This window comes from Heloderma suspectum, chromosome 5 (assembly GCF_057233095.1).
Source record: "Heloderma suspectum isolate Gila_16-S chromosome 5, 16-S_ref, whole genome shotgun sequence".
Classification (NCBI taxonomy): domain Eukaryota; kingdom Metazoa; phylum Chordata; class Lepidosauria; order Squamata; family Helodermatidae; genus Heloderma; species Heloderma suspectum.
Window position 1 is genome coordinate 170537533 of NC_139462.1, and position 24877 is coordinate 170562409.

Sequence of the window (24877 nt, forward strand, 5' to 3'; positions counted from 1 at the left end):
ACGTTTACCTAATTGATATTATTGTTCTCTATCCTATTAATTAATACCCATTGCTAATTCTGACAAAATTACTGGGACCTCACTGTCAGATGCTCAAGTACCAGGGTTGGCAAGTGCCTGGATGGACAGGCAGGCAGTAGTCAGTCAGCCTGATGGCTTGGAGTCCTTACTTAGAGATGAATTACCCAGATTTAGGAAAAGCAGTATAGGAGCTTGATAGGGGGCAGAGATAAGGGATTGGCTTGCTGCTATCACTCAGTTCCCAGGACCAGGAGTATCCCAAACAGGTTGGGATAATGTGTCAGCTTGAGCTTTCTGCAGGTCCCTCTTTCCATCAGCAGCCCATGGAAGCAAGGGACCATTATCTAACCCCATTGCAGCCCAAAACATTTTGCTGTCTGAGGCCAAGGACAAGATGGCGCCCACCCCCATTGATGATGGGACTGGCAGTTGATGGGATGGCATCCTCTACCACACCTGAGGCAGCAGCCTAGTTCAGAGGGATCAGGTCAGGCCATGTAGTATATGCTGCTCGGCCCTCCAACAGAGGGGAACACCCAGGGAGCTCAGGAAAAACAGCCCAGGGAGCTGCTGCCACTGCTTCCCAGCATCTGCACCTGAGGTGGTTGCTTTACAGTAGGGACAGCCTACTTGACAGTAGGGACAGCCTTGTCTGATGCACAGGAAAAATGGGATCAATATGTGTCTCACAGAGCCCCACACTGAGCCCTGTGGCAACTGACACCCGCTTATCATGTGCCAAATTTTGTGTTAGGATTCAAATACAAGTTTGGGCATGTTTAAAATAAAAAATAAAAAGTGGTCGTTATCACACAATGCTTGCATGTGCAGTTTCAACAGATCTAATGGAATCCTTTGCTACCTAATTTTGCCTCAGAGACATAACAGCTGCTTACAAAGACTCAACACAAAGCATTTCCCTCATTTTACAAAAGAGGGGATTTTATTATTTTGGCACAACAGCTGGCATCAGCACCTAAATATTTTGTCCATTATCCCTCTTGTCTGTCAGATTTTTCACATGCAGCTGTTATAACTGACAAGCACCATCTGTGTCAAGGAGTCTGGCCTGCATCCCACCAGTGTCTGCTGCCGAAAACATCCCCTTCCTTTTGTTTTGTCAAAGTTTATATGACCGTTCGAAATCAAAGAGGTGGGATTAGTTCTTGGCAATAGCAGCACATAAAAAAGAATGAAAAGAGGAGTTGTATCAGCAGCCCTTTGATCTGAGAGACGCTGTGAAGTTAAATAACTAAAAAACATTCTTTATGCAATACATCTGCTCTCTGCTAGCGCACACCCTATAGTCTGGGTTATGTAGGCTGACTTGTAGAAATGGGTGTGATGAAGATCAGGGCTAGTGGATGGAGGATCTGCCTCCTAGCCTGTGGCTGGGGCTGGGCCCAATGGCCTTTCGACAGTTTAGTGCCCTCCATCTCTATATTTCTGCTATTCATATGCTCTATAGTGGGGATGGACAGCATTATGGGATCAACTTTGTATTTTGCCAGAGCCTCGAGGTTCACCAACTGGAGCCAGGTACAAAATAGTGGCTCAGTGAGGCACTGCCTGATGCAAAATTGTGGCTTAGGGGGTGAAGCCAATTGCTGATTGCAGCCTATGAGCCATATGCTAGGACAGCCTACATATGCAAATCTGCATCCGATAAGCAATTCTAACACACACCTCTAAAGCTGAGTGGTAAAGCTATACAAAGACCTAGTCAAAGGCAACCAATAATATTCATATATTTTACAAGTGAGAAATACTGTGGCAGAGAGGGAAGTTATTAGCACAAGACCAGCCATAGTCTCTTTTTTCCTGGCTAACCAGAAACCATCTTGTGAAGGTTTGAGGCCTACAGAGGCAAGGGAAAGAAGAAAGTCAGGTATAGAGGCCTGGAGTTGTTTTGTTGGGAGGTGGTATCCCTGAAAGGAGTTGTTTAGTTTCCCCAATTAAGTTTCATTTCTTCAGGTTTGAAAAGTACTTTTGGTTTTGAGGTAGGGTATAAAAAGAGAGAGTCAGAAAGACCAGAGGAGCATGAGCAGAGTCAGAAAGAGCAGAGCCTGAAGAGAGAGCAGGAAGAAGCAGCCTGGAGAAGTCAAAGTACAGCTAGGGTAAGGAACTTGCATTTTTGCAGCTTTTATTTCCTCTTAATTCCTTTTGTATCACTCAGCTCTATTGTGTAAATACCTTTAGTTGTGATTTGCTTGCTTTAATTTACCAGTAAACTGTTGTGGTTAAATCCTGTGTCTAGCATGTCAATCACCCCACACCTACAGCTTAAACCCTATGTTATTGGAAAGGGGAAGGTAAAAGTAAGAAGTTGGGACTCTTACGGAGGCAAGAGATCCTTAAGGAGTTGCTCAGAGGGTCCAGGTCATAAGAGGAACCCTGATACCTCTCTAGAACTCTTCACCAGGCAAGTGGTGGGAGGGAAGGGGAGAGATGTTGGCCACAAAGTCTGCATTTAGTCAGAGTCTTAAGATGGAGCATAGGAGGAGATAGCCAGGGACACTGCCAGGTTTCAGTGGGTCCTGGTCACGTTGACTTCCAGGCTTCTCTGTTATTTTTAGCTTTGTTGGGCAGCAGGACTGTTCTTCTCACTGGGTCCTTTCCTGCTGCCACCCCTGCTTTTTTCATTCTTTCTTTCAAACCTGGTTATTTATGTATTTACTTACCTTAGTTATATTCCTGGCTTTCCACCCAGAATGGTGCTCATTTGCAGCAGCAGTGGTGTTTTCTCCCTGGCAGGCAAGTGGGCAGGCTGACTGGTTGGCAAGGCTGAAGGCTGCTGCCTGCTAGCGCACACTGGAAAGTGCTGCACTGACAGATTCCATGCACCATTTTAACTTCAACAAGTTTTGCTTTTCCCTCAGAGCAAAAGTGGCAACCTCAGCCAATCTGGCACCTTTGGGAGAATGTAGCCAATAAGGCCACCAGGGTGGCAAGAAGGCAGGCGAGGGGCAAGGTCTGCTCCCTCACTGCTCCAATGCCCTCATTAGCGTGCATTAGCTGCATCATCCCCACACCCCTGTCTTAGAAGCTGTTTTCTTTCCATCATGACCTTTAAGGTCAACCTAAATTGACTCTTCAGCCATGCCAAAGAAAGCCCATAATCCAGAAGACAAGAGCACATAGGAAGACTATAGTGCTCTCTATGGTCTTGGTGGTTTCCCCAAAGTTACTGTACTCCCTTACCATAACTAGAAGTGAGATCCACAATCACACTTCACATATGACTGGAGAAATGGCAAAGGACACTCGTTAATTTTCTTTCTCTGCTTTTCTCTAAATGTATCAACCATCTCACAGAGATGAAAAATAGCAAACTGGTTATTGACCTTACTGGCACCAATTTTGGTCCATGCTTGTGTGGATTTTTAAATCATGTTACAAGAGCATCACTTATCCTGCCCCCCACCAAAAAAAACCCACCAGCAAATATAATTGGTTCTCCCCTGCAGAGAGACTCTCATTGAAGAATAATTTCTGTTTCACTAATGGACGTCAGCATAATTCTGACTGCTGAGTTCCCAAGGATCCATTTGTAACTTAAATACTATATTTCTTTCCTTCAGCTCCACCTAGTTCAGCAGCAGCAATTTGGTCCATGCAAACCACTAAGAAGAATAATTAAATTAGGAAGAGCCACCCTTGAGCTAGAACTGCAGGGAAAATAATTATGTTTAATATAAGCCACAGCTTCTAAATTGAGGCATACTTTATAAAGCACCAGCTTATTGGTGTTTCTGATATGAATAAGTCATTCTCCCTTTCTGAAATGTGGAATTTAGGCATGAAAAAAATGCTACTGATATTTGCTGAACTTTTAGTCAAGTGATCATATGATTTTAAAATAACAACTCTACCATTTAGCTTTCTCACTGAATAGCCTTTTCTCAGGTGGCCAAAGAAGGGAGAAAAGTAGCTTACAATTCACCATCCTGGATACTAAAGAGAAATACGTTTTGAAGAGGAAGACGTGACAAATGGAAGGGGAAACCCTCACTGTCTCCAAAGCTCATTTAAGTCATTCTTTATGCAGTCCCATGAGCCACATTTGGCTTTTCACTTCCTTTTTGTACATTTCATTTTTACATGCCCTTGGGTTCAGCTATTTCAAACATTATATATATATATACACACACACACATACATACACACACACACACACACACATACACATGCACACACGCACACGCACACACACCATTCAAGGGATTTTAGTGGCAGAGCACTCTATGTTCTGTCTCAGTGTTTGTCTATATTGTTGTACTACTTGCATTCATCATAGCCAATGCAAAATCAAGGTACAGTTTACCCATGAGGCACACTTGCAATCCATCATGTGCCCCTTGAATTCTGATGCTTACAACAATCCTAAATTGAAAATCCTGCTGCTAAATGTTCAGTGCAGTAGAACATGTGCAGGCAAAACTCTTGCAGAAACCCCACCCCACATTTTCTGGCAGTTCATAAGTGGCCACCCTCCTGCTCAGCAGTCCTCTTCAATAACACAGCTTCACTGCAGCCAGACCCTCAGGAACAACCAGGATCCTTTTACAACCAACAAATGTGTGCCAGCCAGGACAGCTATATTGTATGATGAGTGGGCAAGGAGAGCCATCTATTATAGTGCCGTAGCCTACTACAGCAATTCATTCATTCATTCCATTTATTACCAGTTGGTTACCCACGAACAGAGTTCACAGAGAAAAATCAAATCTAATGAAAGGTTTAACTTAACTAATTGCATTTATTGAAACAGTTAAAGTGTTACATTTTTTTATCTTTACAAAACTTCCGTAAATACAATGTTCTTGGTATAAACTCCAGGGCGGTGACTATAACATCCTTGCTCTGGCCCATCAACGACTTGAATCTTGAGGTTTGCCAATGAGCGTGCACGACTCATGGCAATATAGAGTTGTCCATGGCAGAAGACAGATGTAGGCAGATAGATGCCAACTTGGTCCACAGTCTGTCTCTGGCTCTTGTTGATGCTAATCGCAAAGGCCAGACAAATGGGAAACTGGCGATGTTTGAACTGGAAGGCGCAAGGCTGATCCTTCGCAGGAACATCTGCTTGCCCTTAGCCTGTCCAGTGAGGGCTTCCTGACGCAAACATTTGTTGTCCATAACAAGCACAATGAACCTTGTGCCATTGATAAGACCCTGACTCACGTCCAGATTCCTTAGCAGGATGACTGAGGTGCCCTTCTTCAGAGTCAACTTGCTTGGTGACAAACCACTTGGGTTGAGAGTCTTTAGGAACTCCGAAAGATATTGCCCATCGAGCCTGGCATCATCGCCAGTGACTTTGTCTACACTCAAGTAGTTCCTTTCCCCACCTTCCATTCTGTCCAATACCATCTGGTTGATGTGGTCACAGTGCTCGTTCTTGGGACACAGAATGATCTTGCCTGCATTAACATGTACAGCTGCCTCACTAAAGTCAGTTCCCATAGACAGCAGTGACAATGTCCTCATTAACAATGCATGAGTCTGGAATCTTGATCATGTCTTCTCCAACAGTTGGGAACTCTTCCACGGTACCATTACCAATAGTCAGAAGGCAGGCAGCAAATTCAGATTCACTCTCCAGGGTGCACATGTTGGGAGTAAGCTGGAATGTGGTGACCCTGTTCCAGGCATTGGATTTCTTGATCAACTGTATTTGATTAAAGCCATATGTTACTGACTATCATTGTACTTTGGCCTGCACTGTTTATAAAGGTGTACAGAGACTTTCTTATGTTCATATTTCATTTTGCTCCAATTTGCAATTAATTATGTTTGCTTAATTATACTTGTCATTTTGATATTAAAAATAAAAGTTTATAGTACACTGTTATAGAAGATAGCTTAAAAAAGCTATAGAAGATAGCTTAAAAATTCTTTTTTTTTCTTTTTTTTTAAAGAAGCTTTGTGGACATAAACTCTCAACTTTGAATTATAGTGAAAACCATTGTTATTCATGGAATCTGTGTGTCAAGAGCTTTCCAATGAAGTGTGCTTCATGAGAATTGGTCAACGGGAAGGCAGTCAAAAAGGGATGACCAAATAACTCCCGACATTGGATTATATAAGATTTCATTCCTATATGACCCAATAGCCAAATCTATTGGTAGTTCACAAAAGTTCAGAAAGGCAGTTCACAAAAATTTCAATCCACAAATACAAGATAATAAAACAAAATATAAAATCTCTAAAATACCCCCCCCCCAAAAAAGCTAAAAAAAATCCCTGTTACAAGAAGATGATAAAACAAGTGACCTATATGTGCCATCAAATGCCTGGGAGTAGAGGAAAGTCTTAACATGGAACCAAAAACATGACAATGTTGGCAGCAAGCAGACCTCAGTGGGGAGAGCATTCCACAAACAAGGGCTACCACCGCCCTCCCTTGCTGCCTTCCTCCAAGCCTCAGAGGAGAAGACACTCAGAGGCGAGTCTCGGATGATGATCATTGTAGCTGGGTAGGTTCATATCGGTAGCATAACTCCGGGGCTTAACAGAGAGAGGCTCCCCATGTTCTAAGCTTCTGGGTTCTGCAAGTAGGTGGTGGAAGCATCACTTACACAGCCTTGAGGCCTGTTTGCACATAAAGAATGTGTATGTAGGTTGCATTTCTGATGTGAGCCCAGGGGGCTGGATCATGTTCTTTGTCATTCTCCCCCCGCTTTAAATCATGTATGATAGATAAGCTCCGGATGCATATTCATAATTTTACCATGTTTATCCATCTATTTATCCACATGGCAAGCAGCCAAGCAATTTAAGAGGTGCAACAGATTCCAAAAGGATGATTAGAGTTTTTAAGTATTTACTGTAATAGCCACCCCATGCCTTGGAACCCTTCAGAAATCTTTTGTCATTACAGTGGCCTCTTATCAGACCATAACATGCTCTCAGAATGTTATGCTCCGAAACATTTTCACAGTAGGAAAGTGCAATGCCGAAGAATTTGTAATTGGCTTTTGAGAATGATAAGATGATGGCATTGTTTTTTATAACCCAAATACTTTTTTGTTTTGGTTCTAGGCCATGTCTTGCATTCAGTAAGTATTATTTAATTATAATTGACACTGGCACAATGAAACTGACGGGAAATATCCCATTGTTATGGAAGGTGGCTTTCTTGTATTGATCAAATGTGGCAATTTTCATGTAACAAACCTGTTATTTAGAAAGAACAGCAACTGTTTAGATATGGCAAAGTTTAGAGTCTTTTCTGTAACTAAATATACTAGTCATTGGTAGCTACAAAAACCTAAGAATACATATTGCACGAAGTGTTGCAAAATTAGCATTAGTCAGCTCTTCAAAATTTATGTGTACTGGAATGTGGATCAATAACTTTGGTAATTTATTCAATGTGTGTTTTCTGAAGGTTTTTTTCCTCCCAGCTTGTGACCTGAATGCTTGAAGGATTTAATTCAAGTTTTATTTGCCATGATGTCTTTGAAGATGCGTTAATAAGTTATAATATAGCACTCCTTTGGCTTGTATATCATGAGCTTCTAGACTTTATAAGGTTTAGCAACAAATATGAATCAAGTTCTTTGGGGTGGGGGACCACAAAGCCGATTGCCGATTGTGTAAACCCCAAATATCAAGTGTTACAGCTGGTAGTCAGCTTGGCTTTTATCCAAAACTGATGTTAAAATAATTACAAAGGAGATACAAAAACTACACATCATTTTAAGATTCATGCAGTGCAATCTTGTACATGTCTACTCAGAAGTAAGCCCCACGGAGTTCAATTGGGATTAGGGTGCTTCCAGATGGAGGACTTCTAGCACTATGAATCAAAAGACACTGTGCTGCTTTTCTATCTTTCCCTCCTTAACTGACCCTTTGTGCGAACAGAAAAGATGGAACAAGTGGTAGGAAAACACGCGAGGGAAGATGCCATAGTCTGGACTAGAGATAGGGAACAGTTTCATTCGGTTCATATTGCAGCAAGAACATAACAAATTTGCACTCCCCAATAGATTGCCTAGAATACAGTTATCTTTCAGTATTTGCAGTTCTCAGCATTTTGCAATGCACATAGTCCTTGGACATTCAGTAGGTGTTGGGGGGGCACCTGAGTGCTCACCCAGTGCTTATGCCATAGCCTCCCCGCCCCCCCCCCCAAGGGAGACTACAATGACTGTGAACTTATGTACCCCGTTCCCCTGGGGTGTTGCAGTGGAACTTGCTCCGCTGCATGCATCTGGGCTGTGCCCTTGGAAGGCAAAAAAGCTCCATTTTTGTACAAACTGCCCTTCCATCATTTCTCAACACCAGGGTTCTCACTTGTGAGCTCTACATATGCATGACGTGGGTAGCAGTGGAAGCTGGTGGCTCAAATTTTGGTGGGGCTGTGAATCCATTGTGGGTTTCAGTCAGAACCAGCCAGAACTCTAAAGGAGCTATCCAAGGTGCTGAACCTGTTTTGGTTGCGGAGGCTTTATAATATATTCTGGTGGCGATGTAATATGATTGGGTTCCGAGTTACACCGTATCCTGTGCTCGTAGGCAGGGCAGTTGTCAACGTGATGGCAGTTATTTTTTTAATCACTTATCCCCCATTGAAGTCAATGGGTGGGAATTTTATTGAGCCAGTTTTGTGACTGGTGTAAAAATCTACCATCTGCAGAGGTGAGGCCATGAGGGGCATTGCTAAGCCTGGGCCCATTGGGCCCCAGCCCTGAATATATTTCCCAGAGCCCCAGGTCTATTCAATTGTTGCCAATGGAAGGTTTTATTCTCAGCTTAATTGACATACAAGGAGCAATTTTCACAGGGGATTTGCAGCCAGTGAGGGAAAAGTTAATTCTCCCTCCCCACATGCTGCAGCACACACGCATGCACACACCCAAAAAATCTTCCCCTGGAAAATAGAATCCTTCAAAATGTGGATATCCCGACTCATGCTGAAAATACCGTGGACTGATCAAGTAACAAATGAGAATATACTATGCAGAGTAAGCAAACAAACAGAATTGGTAAAGACCATCAAGAGAAGAAAGTTACAATACCTTGGTCGTATTATCTGAGGTGAAAAATACACCATACTCCAACTCATTATCCAAGGGAAAATGGAAGGAGAAAGTCTAATAGGAAGAAGACGAACATCATGGTTAAAGAATCTGAGGGAATGGTTCAGCTGTACTTCTGTACAACTGTTCAGAGTAGTGGAGTAGAAAACAAAAATAGCTGTAATGATAGCTAACCTCCGATAGGAGACGGCACCTTAAGAAAAAGAATGGCAATTAAGCTTAGAAAAAAACCTTTTCCCATTGCTTTAGGATGATCTGAGTCAGGGTCCAAATTAACTGTAGAACGTATTTTATGTGAGACTATTGGATGAGAAATAAATGGGCTGGCTCTGCCTCCTGTGAAATATAAGTCCTAGTAATTAGTTGCACATATAGATATGAATTAGCATATGCAGATTTGTACCCTACAGGCTTGGGCCCTGAATTCTTTAAATGCATAGCAACACCCCTGGTGGCCATGGCTTGGAGGACAATAGGATAGAGCGCATCTGCTTGTCCCCTCTGCCACTCCCGATCCGTCCATGACTGCACCCTGTTTCAGCCGTTCCACTGGTGAGACTGTTTTTTTGTTCATGCTTCCCATCCCTTGCCTCAGCCAGCTAGGAAACAGACCATTCAGGCTTGGTAATAACTTTGTATATTTTCTCACTGCCCCTGTGAAGGGAGGAGGATTCTATTTAATGCCTTTTCTAGTTGGAGAAATTAGACAGGAAAAGGAGGTTGCTGCAGTAATTGGGCAACCTTCCATGCCTAGGGAGATTCTTTGTTAATGGCTCAGAATGCCTTTTAGGGGTTTCTTTAATTGGAGCTAATTGTTGGGAGATATACAGAGAGATCTCTGGGAAGTTTGCTGTAAAGGTCATCAGAGCCTGGAGATGGTGACACAGAGATCATGTTGGTCAATGGTTTGCCCACCCAGGGCTTTCAGCCTGTTCTAGATAGGACTCCACTCCTCCTAAATCAGCAGTGGGGGACCTTTTTTGGTCCCGGGGCCAGACCACCCCCTGGACCAGTCTGGCAGGCTGGATGATGTCGTGGGCAAGGCCCATCCCCAAAGCCCCTCCCATGACATCATCTCACCCCACCCATTTTTTTTCCTTTCTCTGTGCACAGAGAAAGGGACACAGTTGGCACTTGGAGGGGCATTTCTTCCACACACTGGCCAAGTGGGGTGCCCCTGTTGCACATCATGCCAGCCTGACTGGGGCAGACGGTGCTTGGAGGAGCCACTTCTCCAAGCAGCAGCCAAGTCTGGTACTTACTTCATGCACCAATTTTGTTCTTTGCAGCTGTATTGATGCTGTATTTTTTAATAGCTCTCTGTCTTGTTTTGTATTCAAATTGTTCTTTATATTTATCATAAGCTACCCAGAGACCTTTATGTTATGGGGCAGCATAAACATGTTGTTAATAAACAAACAAATAAATAATAAGCAAAATATTACAACCCCCCTGTAAGTCTTCAGTGCTCTCTGCTCTAGAGGAAGATAAACCCAGGTAGCGCTGCCCCTGGAACTTCTCACTGTTTGGAGAAGTGAAGAGTATATAATAATATACTTACTGGCCTTCCCTCTCTCGATGGGAAGATTAGAACCTTAGACCCAGTCTACTAGCCATTGCCACTGGTAGCATTTCTGACATTCACATTGTTTTGCCTTTATGCCTTTGTTGTTATCATAGTATGGCATTTCTTCTTAAGCATGCACTTAATCATAGAACCCTCTACAAACAATTTGATCTTGTGATTCACTTATTTGTTTGTTAATTTTTAAAATGACTAAGCCACCCTTCAATAGAAGACAGCTAAATTAAGACACATAACATAACAGGATAAGAAAGAACTGGGGAAATCAGTGACTACACTGTAGGGTCATCCTGAGCCCGGAAATGCCTCTCTGTTTCAGTTCCACATCTCTAAAATAGGAAGGATAAATAGCAGTGATTTCTGTACCTCACAGGAATAACCTAACAGATGACACAAGGTCTGTAAACTGCATTTATTTTTATGCATGGGATAAACACAGTGGAGGTTGGTGGCTCCGATGTCAGTGGGGTGGTGAATCCATTCCAGGTTTTAGTCAAAGCCAGCCAGAAGCACCTTAGATAGTTCCTTTAGAGTTCTGACTGGCTCTGACCGAAACCCGGAGCAGATTCACCACCCCATTGACATTGGAACCACCAGCCTCCACTGGATAAACATGAATGCTCTTAAGAGTATTATACCACAGGGATGTGGAACCTCTATCCCATGGGACTAATGCAGCCTGTATGGTTCCATATCCAGCCAACAAACCTCATTACGTTCCTCCAGGGGGCTGGGTTTGGCCTCCTGGAGGAATCCCCACTGTTATCTCCAATCTCAGATTGGGAGGGGGAGCAGTGTGCAGGGGAAAATCTTCATTTTCAGTTCAGAGAGAATAGTGGAAACACAGGTGGCAGGGACTCAACCGTTATTGATCAGAGCAGGGCTGGCCCTACCATTAGGCAGAGAGAAACAGTCACCTCAGGCAGCAGATCTGGGAGCTGGCAGCAAGGTGTCGGAGGAGAGACCTGTGGGCCATGCAGCCTGCTCTGCATCCCGTAAGTTAGCCTGCAGCCTTCAGGAGCAATGGAAGATCCTGTCCCATTATCACTGTTGATGACAGATCCATCTGCCAGTCCAGTTGGCTTTTGTACATGGAATGGGAAGGGGTGCCATCTTGTCCTTTGCCTCAGGCAGCAAAAGGTCTTGGGCCATAAGAAATGAAGGACTCCCAAAGTGTACTGGGCCCATCATGACTTCCCTCCCATCTCAAGAGCTTTGTGTTACCACCAGATGGCAGCTCACCAGTGTGCTAGTTGTTCCAAGGGGAAGCAGGAGTTGCTTTTACGGAGGAAAAGCTTTGGCAGGCAGCATACATCCCACAGGCCTTATGCTGCCTGCACCTGATATAGATCTATGTATGTCCGTGTTTGTCTCTGTGATTGTTTACAAAGGCTTTGTCACTGTGAACTTTAAGGCATGCATACATTTATAGAATTATATAGAATTTGCACAGTGCATCAGCATATGTGCTTTATCACTCAAGCTCTCATTTCACCCCATAACAGCTCTAAAGTCAGACAGAGTTATTTGTCCAAGACACCCAACGTGTTTCATGACTGAGAATTATTGAACCTCAGGGCTAAACCACATGCCATATTAAATGCGTAGCGTGTATTTGATGCTAACTCTCTTTTTTTAAATTTAGTATAAGCATGCGGGGCCCCAATCCAGGACCACCATGCATTGGTATGGGGGGGGAACCTTCCCACCCGGCCACTTTCCCTCCCTAAATTTGCCCCTAAGAAAGAAAAATTTCCCCTGGCATCAATGAAGTTTTTTTTTATTCAGCCCCTGTGCCAGGAGGGGGGTAAATTGGGGGGGAGGGACTGAGTGGGAATGCTTAACCCCCTACCTGCACATGGTAGTCCCAATACAGCCTGGGGCCCCATGCACTAAATGCGAAAAAAATGTTAGCATTTAGCATAGAGTGTAATTTAACACGCAGCCTCCCTTGTTCAAAAACAACACTTTATTACTACAGCAGCCTTCTCCAAGCTGGTGCCCTCCAGTTGTTTTGACTTCAGTTCCCATCAGCCCCAACCAGCATTGCCAATGGCCTGGAATGCTGGAAGATGTAGACTTAAACATCTTCGAGGGCACCAGCTTGGGGAAGGCTGCACTACAGCATATTTTTCACACACCCATACCCCTTGTTTTCTAGTGTTTTTCTTCCAACTCCATTCTGTAATGTCCTTAATCTTAAGAATGTAAGAAGATCTGGATTAGATTAGAGATCTGTCTGGAACCTGGGGCCTTCCGCATTAAAAAACATGCATTTTGCACCAGCCTTTCCCCCTCTTACTTACATCTCATTCTGACAGTCTGTCTGACATTGCAACACAAGGGACTAAAGCAACCACTTCCATATCTAAGCATATGTAAAGCCATCAGCTTCATCGCTTTCCATTATCAGACTTTTCTGTATTACACAACCTGAGGAGCACAGAACTAACTGCTGCGAACTATTCACAAGGCATTGTGATGCAAGCAGGGCATGCGTCAGATAGAGATGTTGCAGAAATCCACAATAGAATCTAATAAGTTTGGATTTTTATGAATCCAACCCATGGATTCTGCAGCACACCAGCTTTTCCCCAGTTGGCCGGATTTTGCGGACTGGTGGACCATTTTTAGAAAAATATTCAACCAAAAATATAGCCAAAAATGCTCATTTCCCCCATAGGCTAAAGTGTGTAAATGCACGTGGGGGGGGGGTTTCCCCACACATTTTCGCAAGCACAAATTTGTGCAAGTTCAGAAACTCAAAAAAAAATCTGTTCCATTGATGAGTGGACAACAGAACGAAAGGGACCTGACAATCCACGAAATGCAGATGGAACGGATTTTATACAATGCATACGTCCCTAGTGTCAGACACCAAAAGGGATGGCTTGTTGTTATACGTTTGTTCAGGCTTACTACCCACAACAGAGACAACTGGGCAGATTGCTTGTGCACCATCTGGAAACAGGTTTTGTCCCTGAAGCATAATGATCAGGGGACCCCTTCAGTTTTTGAATTGAGTGTAACATAAATGTAGATGCCATTCATTCATGTAATCCAGCGTGCGCCATTCAGTTTCTTGAATATAAGCACAGTTTAATTGCATATATATTTTTAAACAACACGTATTATCTCTTGGGCATATGTATTTAAATCAAGTTTACTGTCCCTTTGTTCTTGTATTATGTAACAGAGTGTACAGCAGCAGTAGATTAGCCTGTCACACAATTGTTTTTACTTAGCATTTTAAAGTGTTTTTGATCAGCCTTTTTTGATAATTAATGCTAGGCTTCACCATCTGTTTTGTAAAGATGTGCATTTGATGAGAACTCAAAAGCAGCACAGTCAGTGCATTTCATACGGCCAAAGCACCAGCAGAAAGAATTGCCAAATGTGTGGGAGACTAATAAAATCCTTTCATTAACTGCTTCTTCTATTGGAATTTTTTTTTTTTAAGTGGTTTGTTGGAAGTGACACTATAGTAGCTTCTTTTTTTAGACAAGTCAAATTATGTTCTTCCTTGGCTAGAGATGTTGCCTTAGTTCAGAATTCCATCAACTCCCTAGTGCAGGGGTGTTGAATCTCAGGTCCCCAGGCCAAATCAGGCCTATCTGGGGTCCCAATTCAGCCCTCTGGGATTTGCCAGATGGGCCCATCCCCCTTGCCCCTCACTGCTGATCATTTGGTGATGATTTCTCAGCTTTCCCAGGATGGGTGGGGGTCATTCTAAAAGGCTGAAATGCCTCTCCTAAGGCTCACTTAGTGGCAGTAAGAGCTTTAAGCTAAAATAGGCTGGTATCTTTGGTATTTTTGACCACCTCCCCATTTGCCTTCACCCCTGGCCACTACTGGAATAGAGTCCCTGAGACCTCCTCCGAAATTGAATTTGGCTTTCGGTTAGAACCAGGTTCAACACCCTTGCCCTAGTGCATGCATGGAGGTCCCACACAAGCATGCTTCCATAAAAGGATGTTCAGAAGCTTCTGCCTCCTTCATGAAAGTGAATGGGAATCCCTGACATACATACATTAGAGTTCCAAACTCCCCCAAAAAGCCTTTAGAGCAGGTTGTACTGATTACAATTTTTTTAATGATGCTGATGCTTTTACTGAATTCTCAGCATTATTGTTATAACAGTATTGAGTGTGCATAATTAAAACAGGGCTATATACCATTTCCACAAAGCTTCACCTCTAAAATGAAAGGTGCAACTTTTCAAGCCTGCCTAGAAGTGATGTCCTCTCATCCAAAAACCTAATCTCCTAACCTCAGTTGTCTGAGCTTTTGGTTACTTGGATGTGTGGCAATCATTCTGCCCATGCCCAGGGGCAATCTGCATTAATTCATATGTGAAAGTTGGTGCCAAGGCTAACTCCTGGTGACTGTGGGCTCCGATTAAGCCATGACTTTGTTTTCTCCCCAAGAAGTTTGAATCTCTTAGTGCAGCTAACAAACATCTTTGTAAAAAGATTTTTTTCACAGAGACTGCATTGGGTGCCAAGGAGCCAGGTTCACTTCTGTTTTCCTAGTGATGTCAGCCTATCAATGCCTTCGAGCTCTCAGACTCCATCACTTCACTGATCTTGTGCAGGGGCAAGCATCTTGCCGTTGTCTAGGAACTAAAGGATATACTTCCCAACTAATTTCAGGTATGGAGTACTTAATTTGCAGGCCTTAAGCTTGTGTTCCTGGTGCAAGACTCTTTCACCAGGAGAAAATACAGATGGATGCCCACTATGCTTCTAAGAACGCTGTGCATGGATTTTCTCCTATCATCAGTTTCTTATTTTTCCAGCCTTAAGTTTCTTTTGTCCTTTTCCTGCATCAGTTTGTGATATTATTTTAAATCTACGCAAAAATTTGCATGCATTTTCATTCACATTTCTCCTAATATACACATTTTGGTATGCAGTTTTGCCTAACGCACACATTTTTGCAAGCAATTTCCTCTGATAATGAATTTTTGTGCATTGTTTTTACCAATACATGCATTCATTTTGCATTCATTTTTTGATTGCAGAATTGCATCACAAGATTTGGAGAAATGTGACTACCAGAGGTTAACTGCAGTTCAGTTTACTCATCAGCTGGCAAGTATAAATTAGGAAGGTTCACATTAAAATCAGAACTGAACGTGTTACTCCCACATCCCTAGCAAACAGGTACCAAAACTTAAACGCTATCACCAAAATTCATTGCATTTTTGTTTTTCCCTTTTCCCCCACCCAGTAATTCAGTTTTTCATTTATCATTTTATTTTTATTAGCTGTATTTATATAGCCTCCCCTCTGGGTGCCTTCTCTTGCTTTTATAACATACTTCCTCAGCTCCCCCCAAATTGCTAGTATTAAAACTGGAAATCAAATAATACAGGGTCTGAAAGCTCAAGTCAGCAATGTGCAGTCGTTGAAGGCCCTGACTCAGCACATTGTCTTCTGCAGAAGACCATGAATCGAACTTGGCCCCAGTGTGCCACCACAATCGTCTGAAATGCTAAACATCATTTTGGAGATACAGAAGGAAATTGAATTTTTAAAGGAGCAAGTTCTCTCCCCGGGATTCAAATTTGATTGCACTTCTGCAGCAATTGCCATGGCATCTCATCTCGAAAGAGTTTAGCATGAAACAGCAGAAGTGTCCTTGACTCACACCTAGACAAATGACCAACTCAGCCACCCATGCTTTTGATTGTTAAAACAAAACAGAGTTCAGAGACAGAAAGAGACACAATTTGCAAACCTCTCAAAACCGGAGGGGGGTTGAGTACAACAAGATTCCTAATCAGAAAACCTCAGCCCAAATATAATTGCCACCTCATATAGGCATTTGACACCTGGCTCCTCAAGCTGATCTGTCCGCTTCATTGCTGTAGATATATAGGTATATACACATGCACACGTGTGTGTGTGTGTGTGTGTGTGTGTGTAATAGATGTCTTCAAATACAGGACATTAAAAGAGGCCACATGGCCCCTCTAGCTGAATTATAAAAGGCTGTTTTCAGGTTTTCCCATAGGATGATTGTTGTTGCTGTTGTTCAGTCATTCAGTCATGTCCGACTCTTCATGGCCCCATGGACCACAGCACGCCAGGCCTTCCTGTCCTCCGCTCTCTCCCGGAGCGTGCTCAAGTTCATATTCATTGCATTGGTGATGCTATCTAGCAATCTCATCCTCTGCCGTCCCCTTCTCCTTTTGCCTTCAATCTTTCCCAGCATCAGGGTCTTTTCCAGTGAGTAGTAGGATATTTACTATATGTCTATAAATTAGTTGCCAAGCCATAAGGAAGCAAAAAATGGATGCCTACACTTGAAAATATAGTCTAGTGTTGTAATAGCAAAGCAACAAAAGAACTCAACCCCTTACCATAAGAAGAGCCATGCTGGATCAGACCAAGGCTCATCTAGACCAGCTTTCTGTTCACACAGTGGCCAACCAGCTGCCTGTAGGAAACCCCCAAGTAGGACATGAGTGCAATAGCACCCTCCTGCTCATGTTCCCCAGAAACGGGTGTATCAAGGGCATACTGCCTCTGATACTGGAGGTAGCATATAGCCATCTGGACTAGTACCCACTGATAGCCTTCTCCTCCAGGAATTTGTCTTATCCTCTTTTAAAGTTACCCACATTGGTGGCCCTCACTACATCTTGGGCTAATGAATTCCATCGTTTGACTGTGCACTGTGTGAAGTACTTCCTTTTGCCTGTCCGGACCAGTCCTAAGATCCCCTACAAAATCTTCTAACCTGAGAGTCCCCATATGGCACAGCTATTCTCTCACTCTCCTTTGTAAGAGTATCAAATGTTTTTGGCCCATAAGAACTGCACAGGCTTTCACAGAGCTGCCCCAGACATCATTGAGAGTAAGGAAGTAATTTGAGGGCATCATGGGTGAATTCCTTAAACTATTTCACAGATTGATTAATTTCACAGATTAACCATACAAAGATTGCTCATGCAGTCTTTTAAAATGGTGGAGAGGGAGAGACTAGAAAACATCAGAAAACCTACATTTTTCTATAGCAATTCTCAATTGTTTTCTACTTTTCTCCCCACTTGTTAATGTTCATTGTTGGCTCCCCCTTTCCATTTAGCTCCCCGATTTAACATAGAACTTTAGTTGGAAATAAACACAGCTCCCCCAGTGGAGGCCAGTGGCTCTGATTTTGGTGGGGCTATGGATGCATTCTGGGTTTTAGTCAGAACCAGACAGAACTCTAAAGGAGCTATCCAAGTTACTGAACCTATTTTGGAGATTGGGCTCAGCACCTTGGTTAGCTTCTTTAGAGCTCTGGATGGTTCTGACTGAAACTCAGAATGGATTCACAACCCCACTGAAATTGGAGCCACCATCCTCCACTGAGCTCTCCTACTGTTGCTTTTAAACAAGGGAAAGAACAGGCGAGTGCTTCTAGCATGATGGTGTCCCATGTAGTAGTGCTCCCCCCCTTCCATTTTCTGAGGACTAGACATTGTGTTAATATCTGGGTTGGCACTGCTTTGTTAATAAGAATAACATCTGATTGGGGTGGGGGGAGGACTGGGAAAACCTGTTAGCCAACCACTCATCCCCAAGTCAACACTTACCCTATGAATGCAAATTACAAAGCTGAACCATGGTATAAAACAGGTGCTTTCAGCCCTAGAATTAAGTGAGACGGAAGCACTAACTTTGGCTGAAAAATATAGATGGCAGTGCAAGCTATCTCAATAAATCCAATGGAGAGTTCCTTATGGCAGGCAACTATTACAGTTGTAACAGAGCAGTATGGTAATAACTTAAACACACAATGCTATCTATTGTTTGAGGCTTATCCATCATATTGGAAGTGTTTTACATTATTTAGTTTGCTTCATATCTACTGCCTAGTGCACATTAATCCCAAGTTTCTAAGCTATAAAAGCTTACAACCAAAATGCTAGGAAGAATTTGCAGATGAAATATCTATGCAATCAGTCTGAACAACATTAAGCCAAGGACACTGTAAGTGATGTAACAATGTGTACACATTTTTGCCAGATTAAAATAGGTATCTCTAGTTTCTGTCATGTGAATAATTAACTTCAAAGCCTAGATTTCCCTCACAGTTAACACTTGATCCAGATAGACTTCTGTACTGTTTGCAGTGAGCCATACAGTTGTGGGTTTTGAAAATATATTGCACAATATCCCAGCCATGTTGTTGGATACTGTACCAAAGCAAGAAAATTGACATTATACAATTCGTTGCATCTTATGTTCCACTGTTATTGATTCAAATTTGGTATACACAATCCAATGGATCACAACATGAAAAAATAACTACCACACTTATTGAACCAGCATTGCTGAAGGGAATTAGAGCATTACATAATGAATAGAGCGTCCTATCCTTGAATTATGTTCACTGAGACAGGACCCTTCCTGCACCGCCAACTCAAAATGTTGTGCCAGTATAGTGGATTTACACAACACAGCATTCTTTATTTATAATAAGTATTCTTATACCGCCCTTCAATCATGCTCCCAGAGAAGTTTATGAAAATTAATAACACCAATTAAAACATAAATATAAAAAATAATAAACTAAAAGCCACAAAACTCACATGAACATAACTAAAATTCAGGAGGGTTAAAATTGCTTGCTTGTTTATAGTATGTTTAATTTATGTATTTATTTAAAATATTTATAAGCCATCTTTTAAGGCAAACCCCTCTCAAGTGTTAAGTCTCCATTGCTAGAAACACCCAAAGTGGTCAAAAGCCAAAACTAATAAAATAATCACAAATAGCAATCATAATTTTACAAATGGCAACCAGCTTGCCCAGAAAGCAATAAGATCATGTAAAAGACCCATCCCCCTTTGAAATAGTTAACAGACTTATAGTCAATTCACATCAACTCATCGGAAACACCTTATAGATTACAACAATCATGTTTTCACATACCTGTAAAAATGAGAGTAAGGGACCAAAACAGACCTTTGTTGGAAGAAGATTCCATAGATTGTGTGATAAAGAGAAAGCATGGCCCCATCTCCTCATAGATCTCCATATGCATTTGGTTGGCCACTATGGGAACAGAATGCTGGATTAAATAGATCTTTGGGTTGACCTAGTAGGACTCCTCTTACGTTCTTATCTCATCTCCACCCGGTATTTGGAAGATACCAACTGTAGCATGCTTTGGGTGCCAATTAAAGACCCATCTCTCCACCCAGGCCTTCCCTGATTGATTGTGCTGCCCAGTTTGTTTGACCGTCATGGTGTTGTAAGCACTGGTTTTATAAATGTTCTTTATAAATGTTCTTTATAAATGTTTTAAAATGTATTATGTTTTTAATGTATTTCAATCTTTTCTTCCTAAACCACTTACAGACATTTTTAAAAATATGGTAAGCAATATACCATATATATGTATATATAGATATATATATCTGTCATAAGCATGATAGAATGATCTCAGTACGAATCCAAGGCAAACCATTCAACATCACAGTAATTCAAATCTATGCCCCAACCACTGATGCCGAAGAAGCTGAGGTTGATCGGTTCTATGAAGACCTACAACACCTTCTAGAATTAACACCAAAAAAAGATGTCCTCTTCATCATAGGGGATTGGAATGCTAAAGTAGGAAGTCAAGAAATCACCAGGACACCAGGCAGGCATGGCCTTGGTGTACAAAATGAAGCAGGACAAAAGCTAATAGAGTTTTGCCAAGAGAACACGCTGATCTTAGCAAACACTCTTTTTCAACAGCACAAGAGACGACTCTACACATGGACATCACCAGATGGTCAATATCGAAATCAGATTGATTATGTCCTTTGCAGCCAAAGATGGAGAAGCTCTATACAGTCAGGAAAAACAAGACCTGGAGATCATGAGCTTCTTGTTGCAAAATTTCGGATTAAATTGAAGAACGTAGGGAAAACCACTAAACCATTCAGGTATGACCTAAATCATATCCCTTATGAATATACAGTGGAGGTGAGGAATAGATTTCAGGGATTAGACCTGATAGACAGAGTGCTTGAGGAACTATGGACGGAGGTCTGTAATCTTGTTCAGGAGGCAGCAATGAAATCCATCCCAAAGAAAAAGAAATGCAAGAAAGCCAAGTGGCTGTCTGATGAGGCTTTATAAGTAGCTGAGGAAAGAAGGGAAGCGAAAAGCAAGGGAGAAAGGGGACGATATATCCAACTGAATGCAGAGTTCCAGAGAATAGCAAGGAGAGACAAGAAGGCCTTCTTAAATGAACAATGCAAGGAAATCGAGGAAAACAACAGAATGGGAAAGACTAGAGATCTCTTCAAGAAAATTGGAGATCTCAAGGGAACGTTTTGTGCAAAGACGGGCATGATAAAGGACAAAGAAGGCAGGGACCTAACAGATGCAGATGAGATTAAGAAGAGGTGGAAAGAATACACAGAAGAACTATACAGGAAAGATCTTAATGTCCCTGATAGCCATGATAGTGCGGTCACTGAACTTGAGCCGGACACCCTCGAGAGTGAAGTCAAGTGGGCCTTAGGAAGCATTACTAACAACAAAGCTAGCAGAGATGACAGTCTTCCAGCTGAGCTATTTAAAATCCTAAAAGATGATGCTGTTAAAGTGCTGCACTCAATATGCCAACAAATTTGGAACACTCAACAGTGGCCACAAGACTGGAAAAGGTCAGTTTACATTCCAATTCCAAAGAAGGGCAACGCCAAAGGGTGTTCAAACTACCGCACAATTGCGCTCATTTCACATGCCAGCAAGGTGATGCTCAAAATCCTACACGCTAGGCTTCAGCAGTATGCGAACCGAGAACTACCGGAAGTACAAGCTGGGTTTCGAAGAGGTAGAGGAACTAGAGATCAAATCGCCAACATTCGCTGCATCATGGAGAAAGCAAGAGAATTCCAGAAAAACATCTATTTCTGCTTCATTGACTACGCTAAAGCCTTTGATTGTGTGGATCACAACAAACTGTGGCAAATTCTGAAAGTGATGGGAGTACCAGACCACCTTACCTGTCTCCTGAGAAACCTGTATGAGGGTCAAGAAGCAACAGTAAGAACCAGACATGGAACAACCGAGTGGTTCCAAATTGGGAAAGGAGTACGACAAGGCTGCATATTGTCACCCTGCTTATTTAACTTATATGCAGAGTACATCAAGAGAAACGCTGGGTTGGATGAATCACAGGTCGGAATTAAGATTGCTGGGAGAATTATCAACAACCTCCGATATGCAGATGATACCACCCTAATGGCAGAAAGTGAAGAGGATCTAAAGAGCCTCTTGTTGAGGGTGAAAGAGGAGAGTGCAAAAGCTGGTTTGAAACTCAACATTAAAAAAAACTCAGATCATGGCATCTGGCCCCATCTCTTCCTGGCATATAGAAGGGGAAGAAATGGAAGCAGTGACGGATTTTACTTTCTTGGGCTCCAAGATCACCGCAGACGGTGACTGTAGCCATGAAATTCAAAGACGCTTGCTCCTTGGGAGGAAAGCTATGGCAAACCTAGACAGCATAGTAAGAAGCAGAGACATCACCTTGCTGACAAAGGTTCGTATAATCAAAGCTATGGTTTTCCCAGTAGTAATGTATGGCTTTGAGAGCTAGACTATAAGGAAGGCTGAGCGCCGAAGAATTGCTGATTTTGAACTGTGGTGCTGGAGAAGACTCTTACGAGTCCCCTGGACTGCAAGGAGTCAAATCAGTCAATCCTAAAGGAAATCCACCCTGAGAGCTCATTGGAAGGACAGATCTTGAAGCTGAAGCTCAAATATTTTGGCCACCTAATGCGAAGAGAAAACTCTCTGGAAAAGACCCTGATGCTGGGAAAGACTGAAGGCAAAAGGAGAAGGGGACGGCAGAGGATGAGATGGCTAAATAGCATCACCGATGCAATGAATATGAAATTGAGCACGCACCGGGAGAGAGCGCAGGACAGGAAGGCCTGGCGTGCTATGGTCCATGGGGTCACGAAGAGTCGGACACGACTGAACAACTGAACAACAACAAGCAATATATAAATCTATTATACAGCAATCCTGTGGTCCCTGAGCAAGCATCCCAGGGGCCATGGAACATTGCGGAAAACCCCTCTGAGGTCAGAGACAGCACTCTAACTTCAGCAGGGGGAGCTGGAGCTCAGACTCCATATCCCTCTCCCTCACACACAGTGCAGAGAGAACCACCCTGGCTGCCTCTCCAAGGTCAGAAAAGCGACCTCGTTGGAGGAAGAAAGGAAGCATTCCAGTGGACAGGGAAGGGAGGAGACCAGAATATGCATTATCCTGAGCCTCCTTGGGCCTCTTTCCCTCTATCTCTCCAAAGTCCCCTATCTAGATGAGCTGAAATGCCCATCTAATGAAAATATGGGAGACTGGATAATGGAGAAGTGAAGACCACTTCTCCCACCCTGCTGGTTTGAGCACAGCAGAGCACAGGAAACTCAGAAGCCTCTGAGTTCAGGGGCTTCCGAGTAGAGATGTCAAAGAAATCCCCAACAGAATGAAATGAGTTTGGATTTCTTTGAATCCAACCCATGGATTCTGCAGTGGACCAGCTTTTCTTGAGTCACACGGATTCTGCAGACTTGTGGACCTGTTTTTTTTTTTTTTTTTTTTTTTTTAACTTTCTGGAATTTTACACAAATGTAATCATAGAAAATTACATAAAACAATTTTTAAAAACCACTGGCCTGAAATGCACATTTCCACCATAGGCTAAAGCATGAAAATGCACATTATAGGGAGATGTGCATATTTTGTGGGGGGATTTGCACAATTTTGCAAGTGCAAATTCAGAAAATTTGAAAAAAAATCTGATTCCGCTAATGCACGGACAACGAAACCAAAGGCACCTGACAATCCACAAAATGGAGATGGAACAGATTTTACAAAATCTGTACATCCCTACTTCTAACCATCAGGGGCACAACAGGATTGTGCCCTTAAAGAAATCTGAGTGAAGGAAGGGGCACAGAGCGTAGCCCTCTCAGCAGATCCAAGGGAATAGGACATTCCCTTGTAGGCATGGCCCAGTTCATTTAGGATGCACCAGCACACTGATATGTATCAGGAAGTCAACAGGCAGCCAAAGTTGCTAACTCAGAGTCAGAACAGGCATAAGGTGCTCTGAGACGTGCACTTTCTGGCTCCCATAAAGTTTGCCATTTACACAAGCACCAAAGCCATTAACATCACTGTAACATATTATCCATCAATCTGCTTGGCTTCACTCAGAATGCATTAGAAGTAATTAACCAGCACTGCAGTGGATTTAGCTATTATTTCTTTAACAGATAGCAGGTGATGCTATTACTTTAACTCTGCTGTAAAGCATGCTTGTTAAAGCATCAGTAGAACACAGGCAGAGGCTTAACATTGCATGACCTCAAAACCTGGACCATTGAGCAAGTATCTATGGACAAGTCATTGTATTAAACTTTTGACAAATAAACTAACAAATTACAGCATAAGTTATGCCTGGTTATGGCTAATAATGGGAATATGCTGTCTTGACTTTAAGTACAGCCACAGTGACTCTGAAAAATCTGAGATTCTTTTAAGGGTTTTGCAGTATTGGGCTATAATTCTTTTTTGTTTCTTTTCTTGGCCTCTCACTTTATGATTGCTGAATCTCAAAAGGTAATTGCAACAGGGTGGAATCAGCAGATATAGTAAACCTTATAGTTTGGCTATAGCTGCTACAAATCAAAATTAGTTGAAACATCATCAGCACAGACAGAACCATGGAGGGGAAAATGTCTTGCAGCACTGTGTCATGCCACAAAAAGGTCTAAAAACACAAAAACTGAAGCATGCTGTCCTCCTTTTAAAAAATCTGACCAATTCCGAAATCAGTTTCCAATAAAATTTAGGTGTATTGGCAAGCAAACCAAGTAACACTTGGCTTGCTAAGTCAAGTCAATATGGGAAATTCAGCTCCATCCTCTATTCTGCCATCCCATAGCACAGGCCTCTTGCCCACCTTCCAGTTTGCCTATCCTGCCCAATTGGACCATCCATTGTACCCTGTATGAGATTTTCCCAGCTCCCTTTTTCTGCTTGGCCCCTTGTTTTTATAATCTTAAGCCACCACTTCTCCCGCTTTTGACTTGCACAGCCTCAAGTAGACATCATTTTGTTCGGGTCCATGGCCTGCATAGGATCCATTGCTTACTTGGTTCTCCTTTCTTCAGCCATCACACCTCTCAGATTTCTTTTCACTC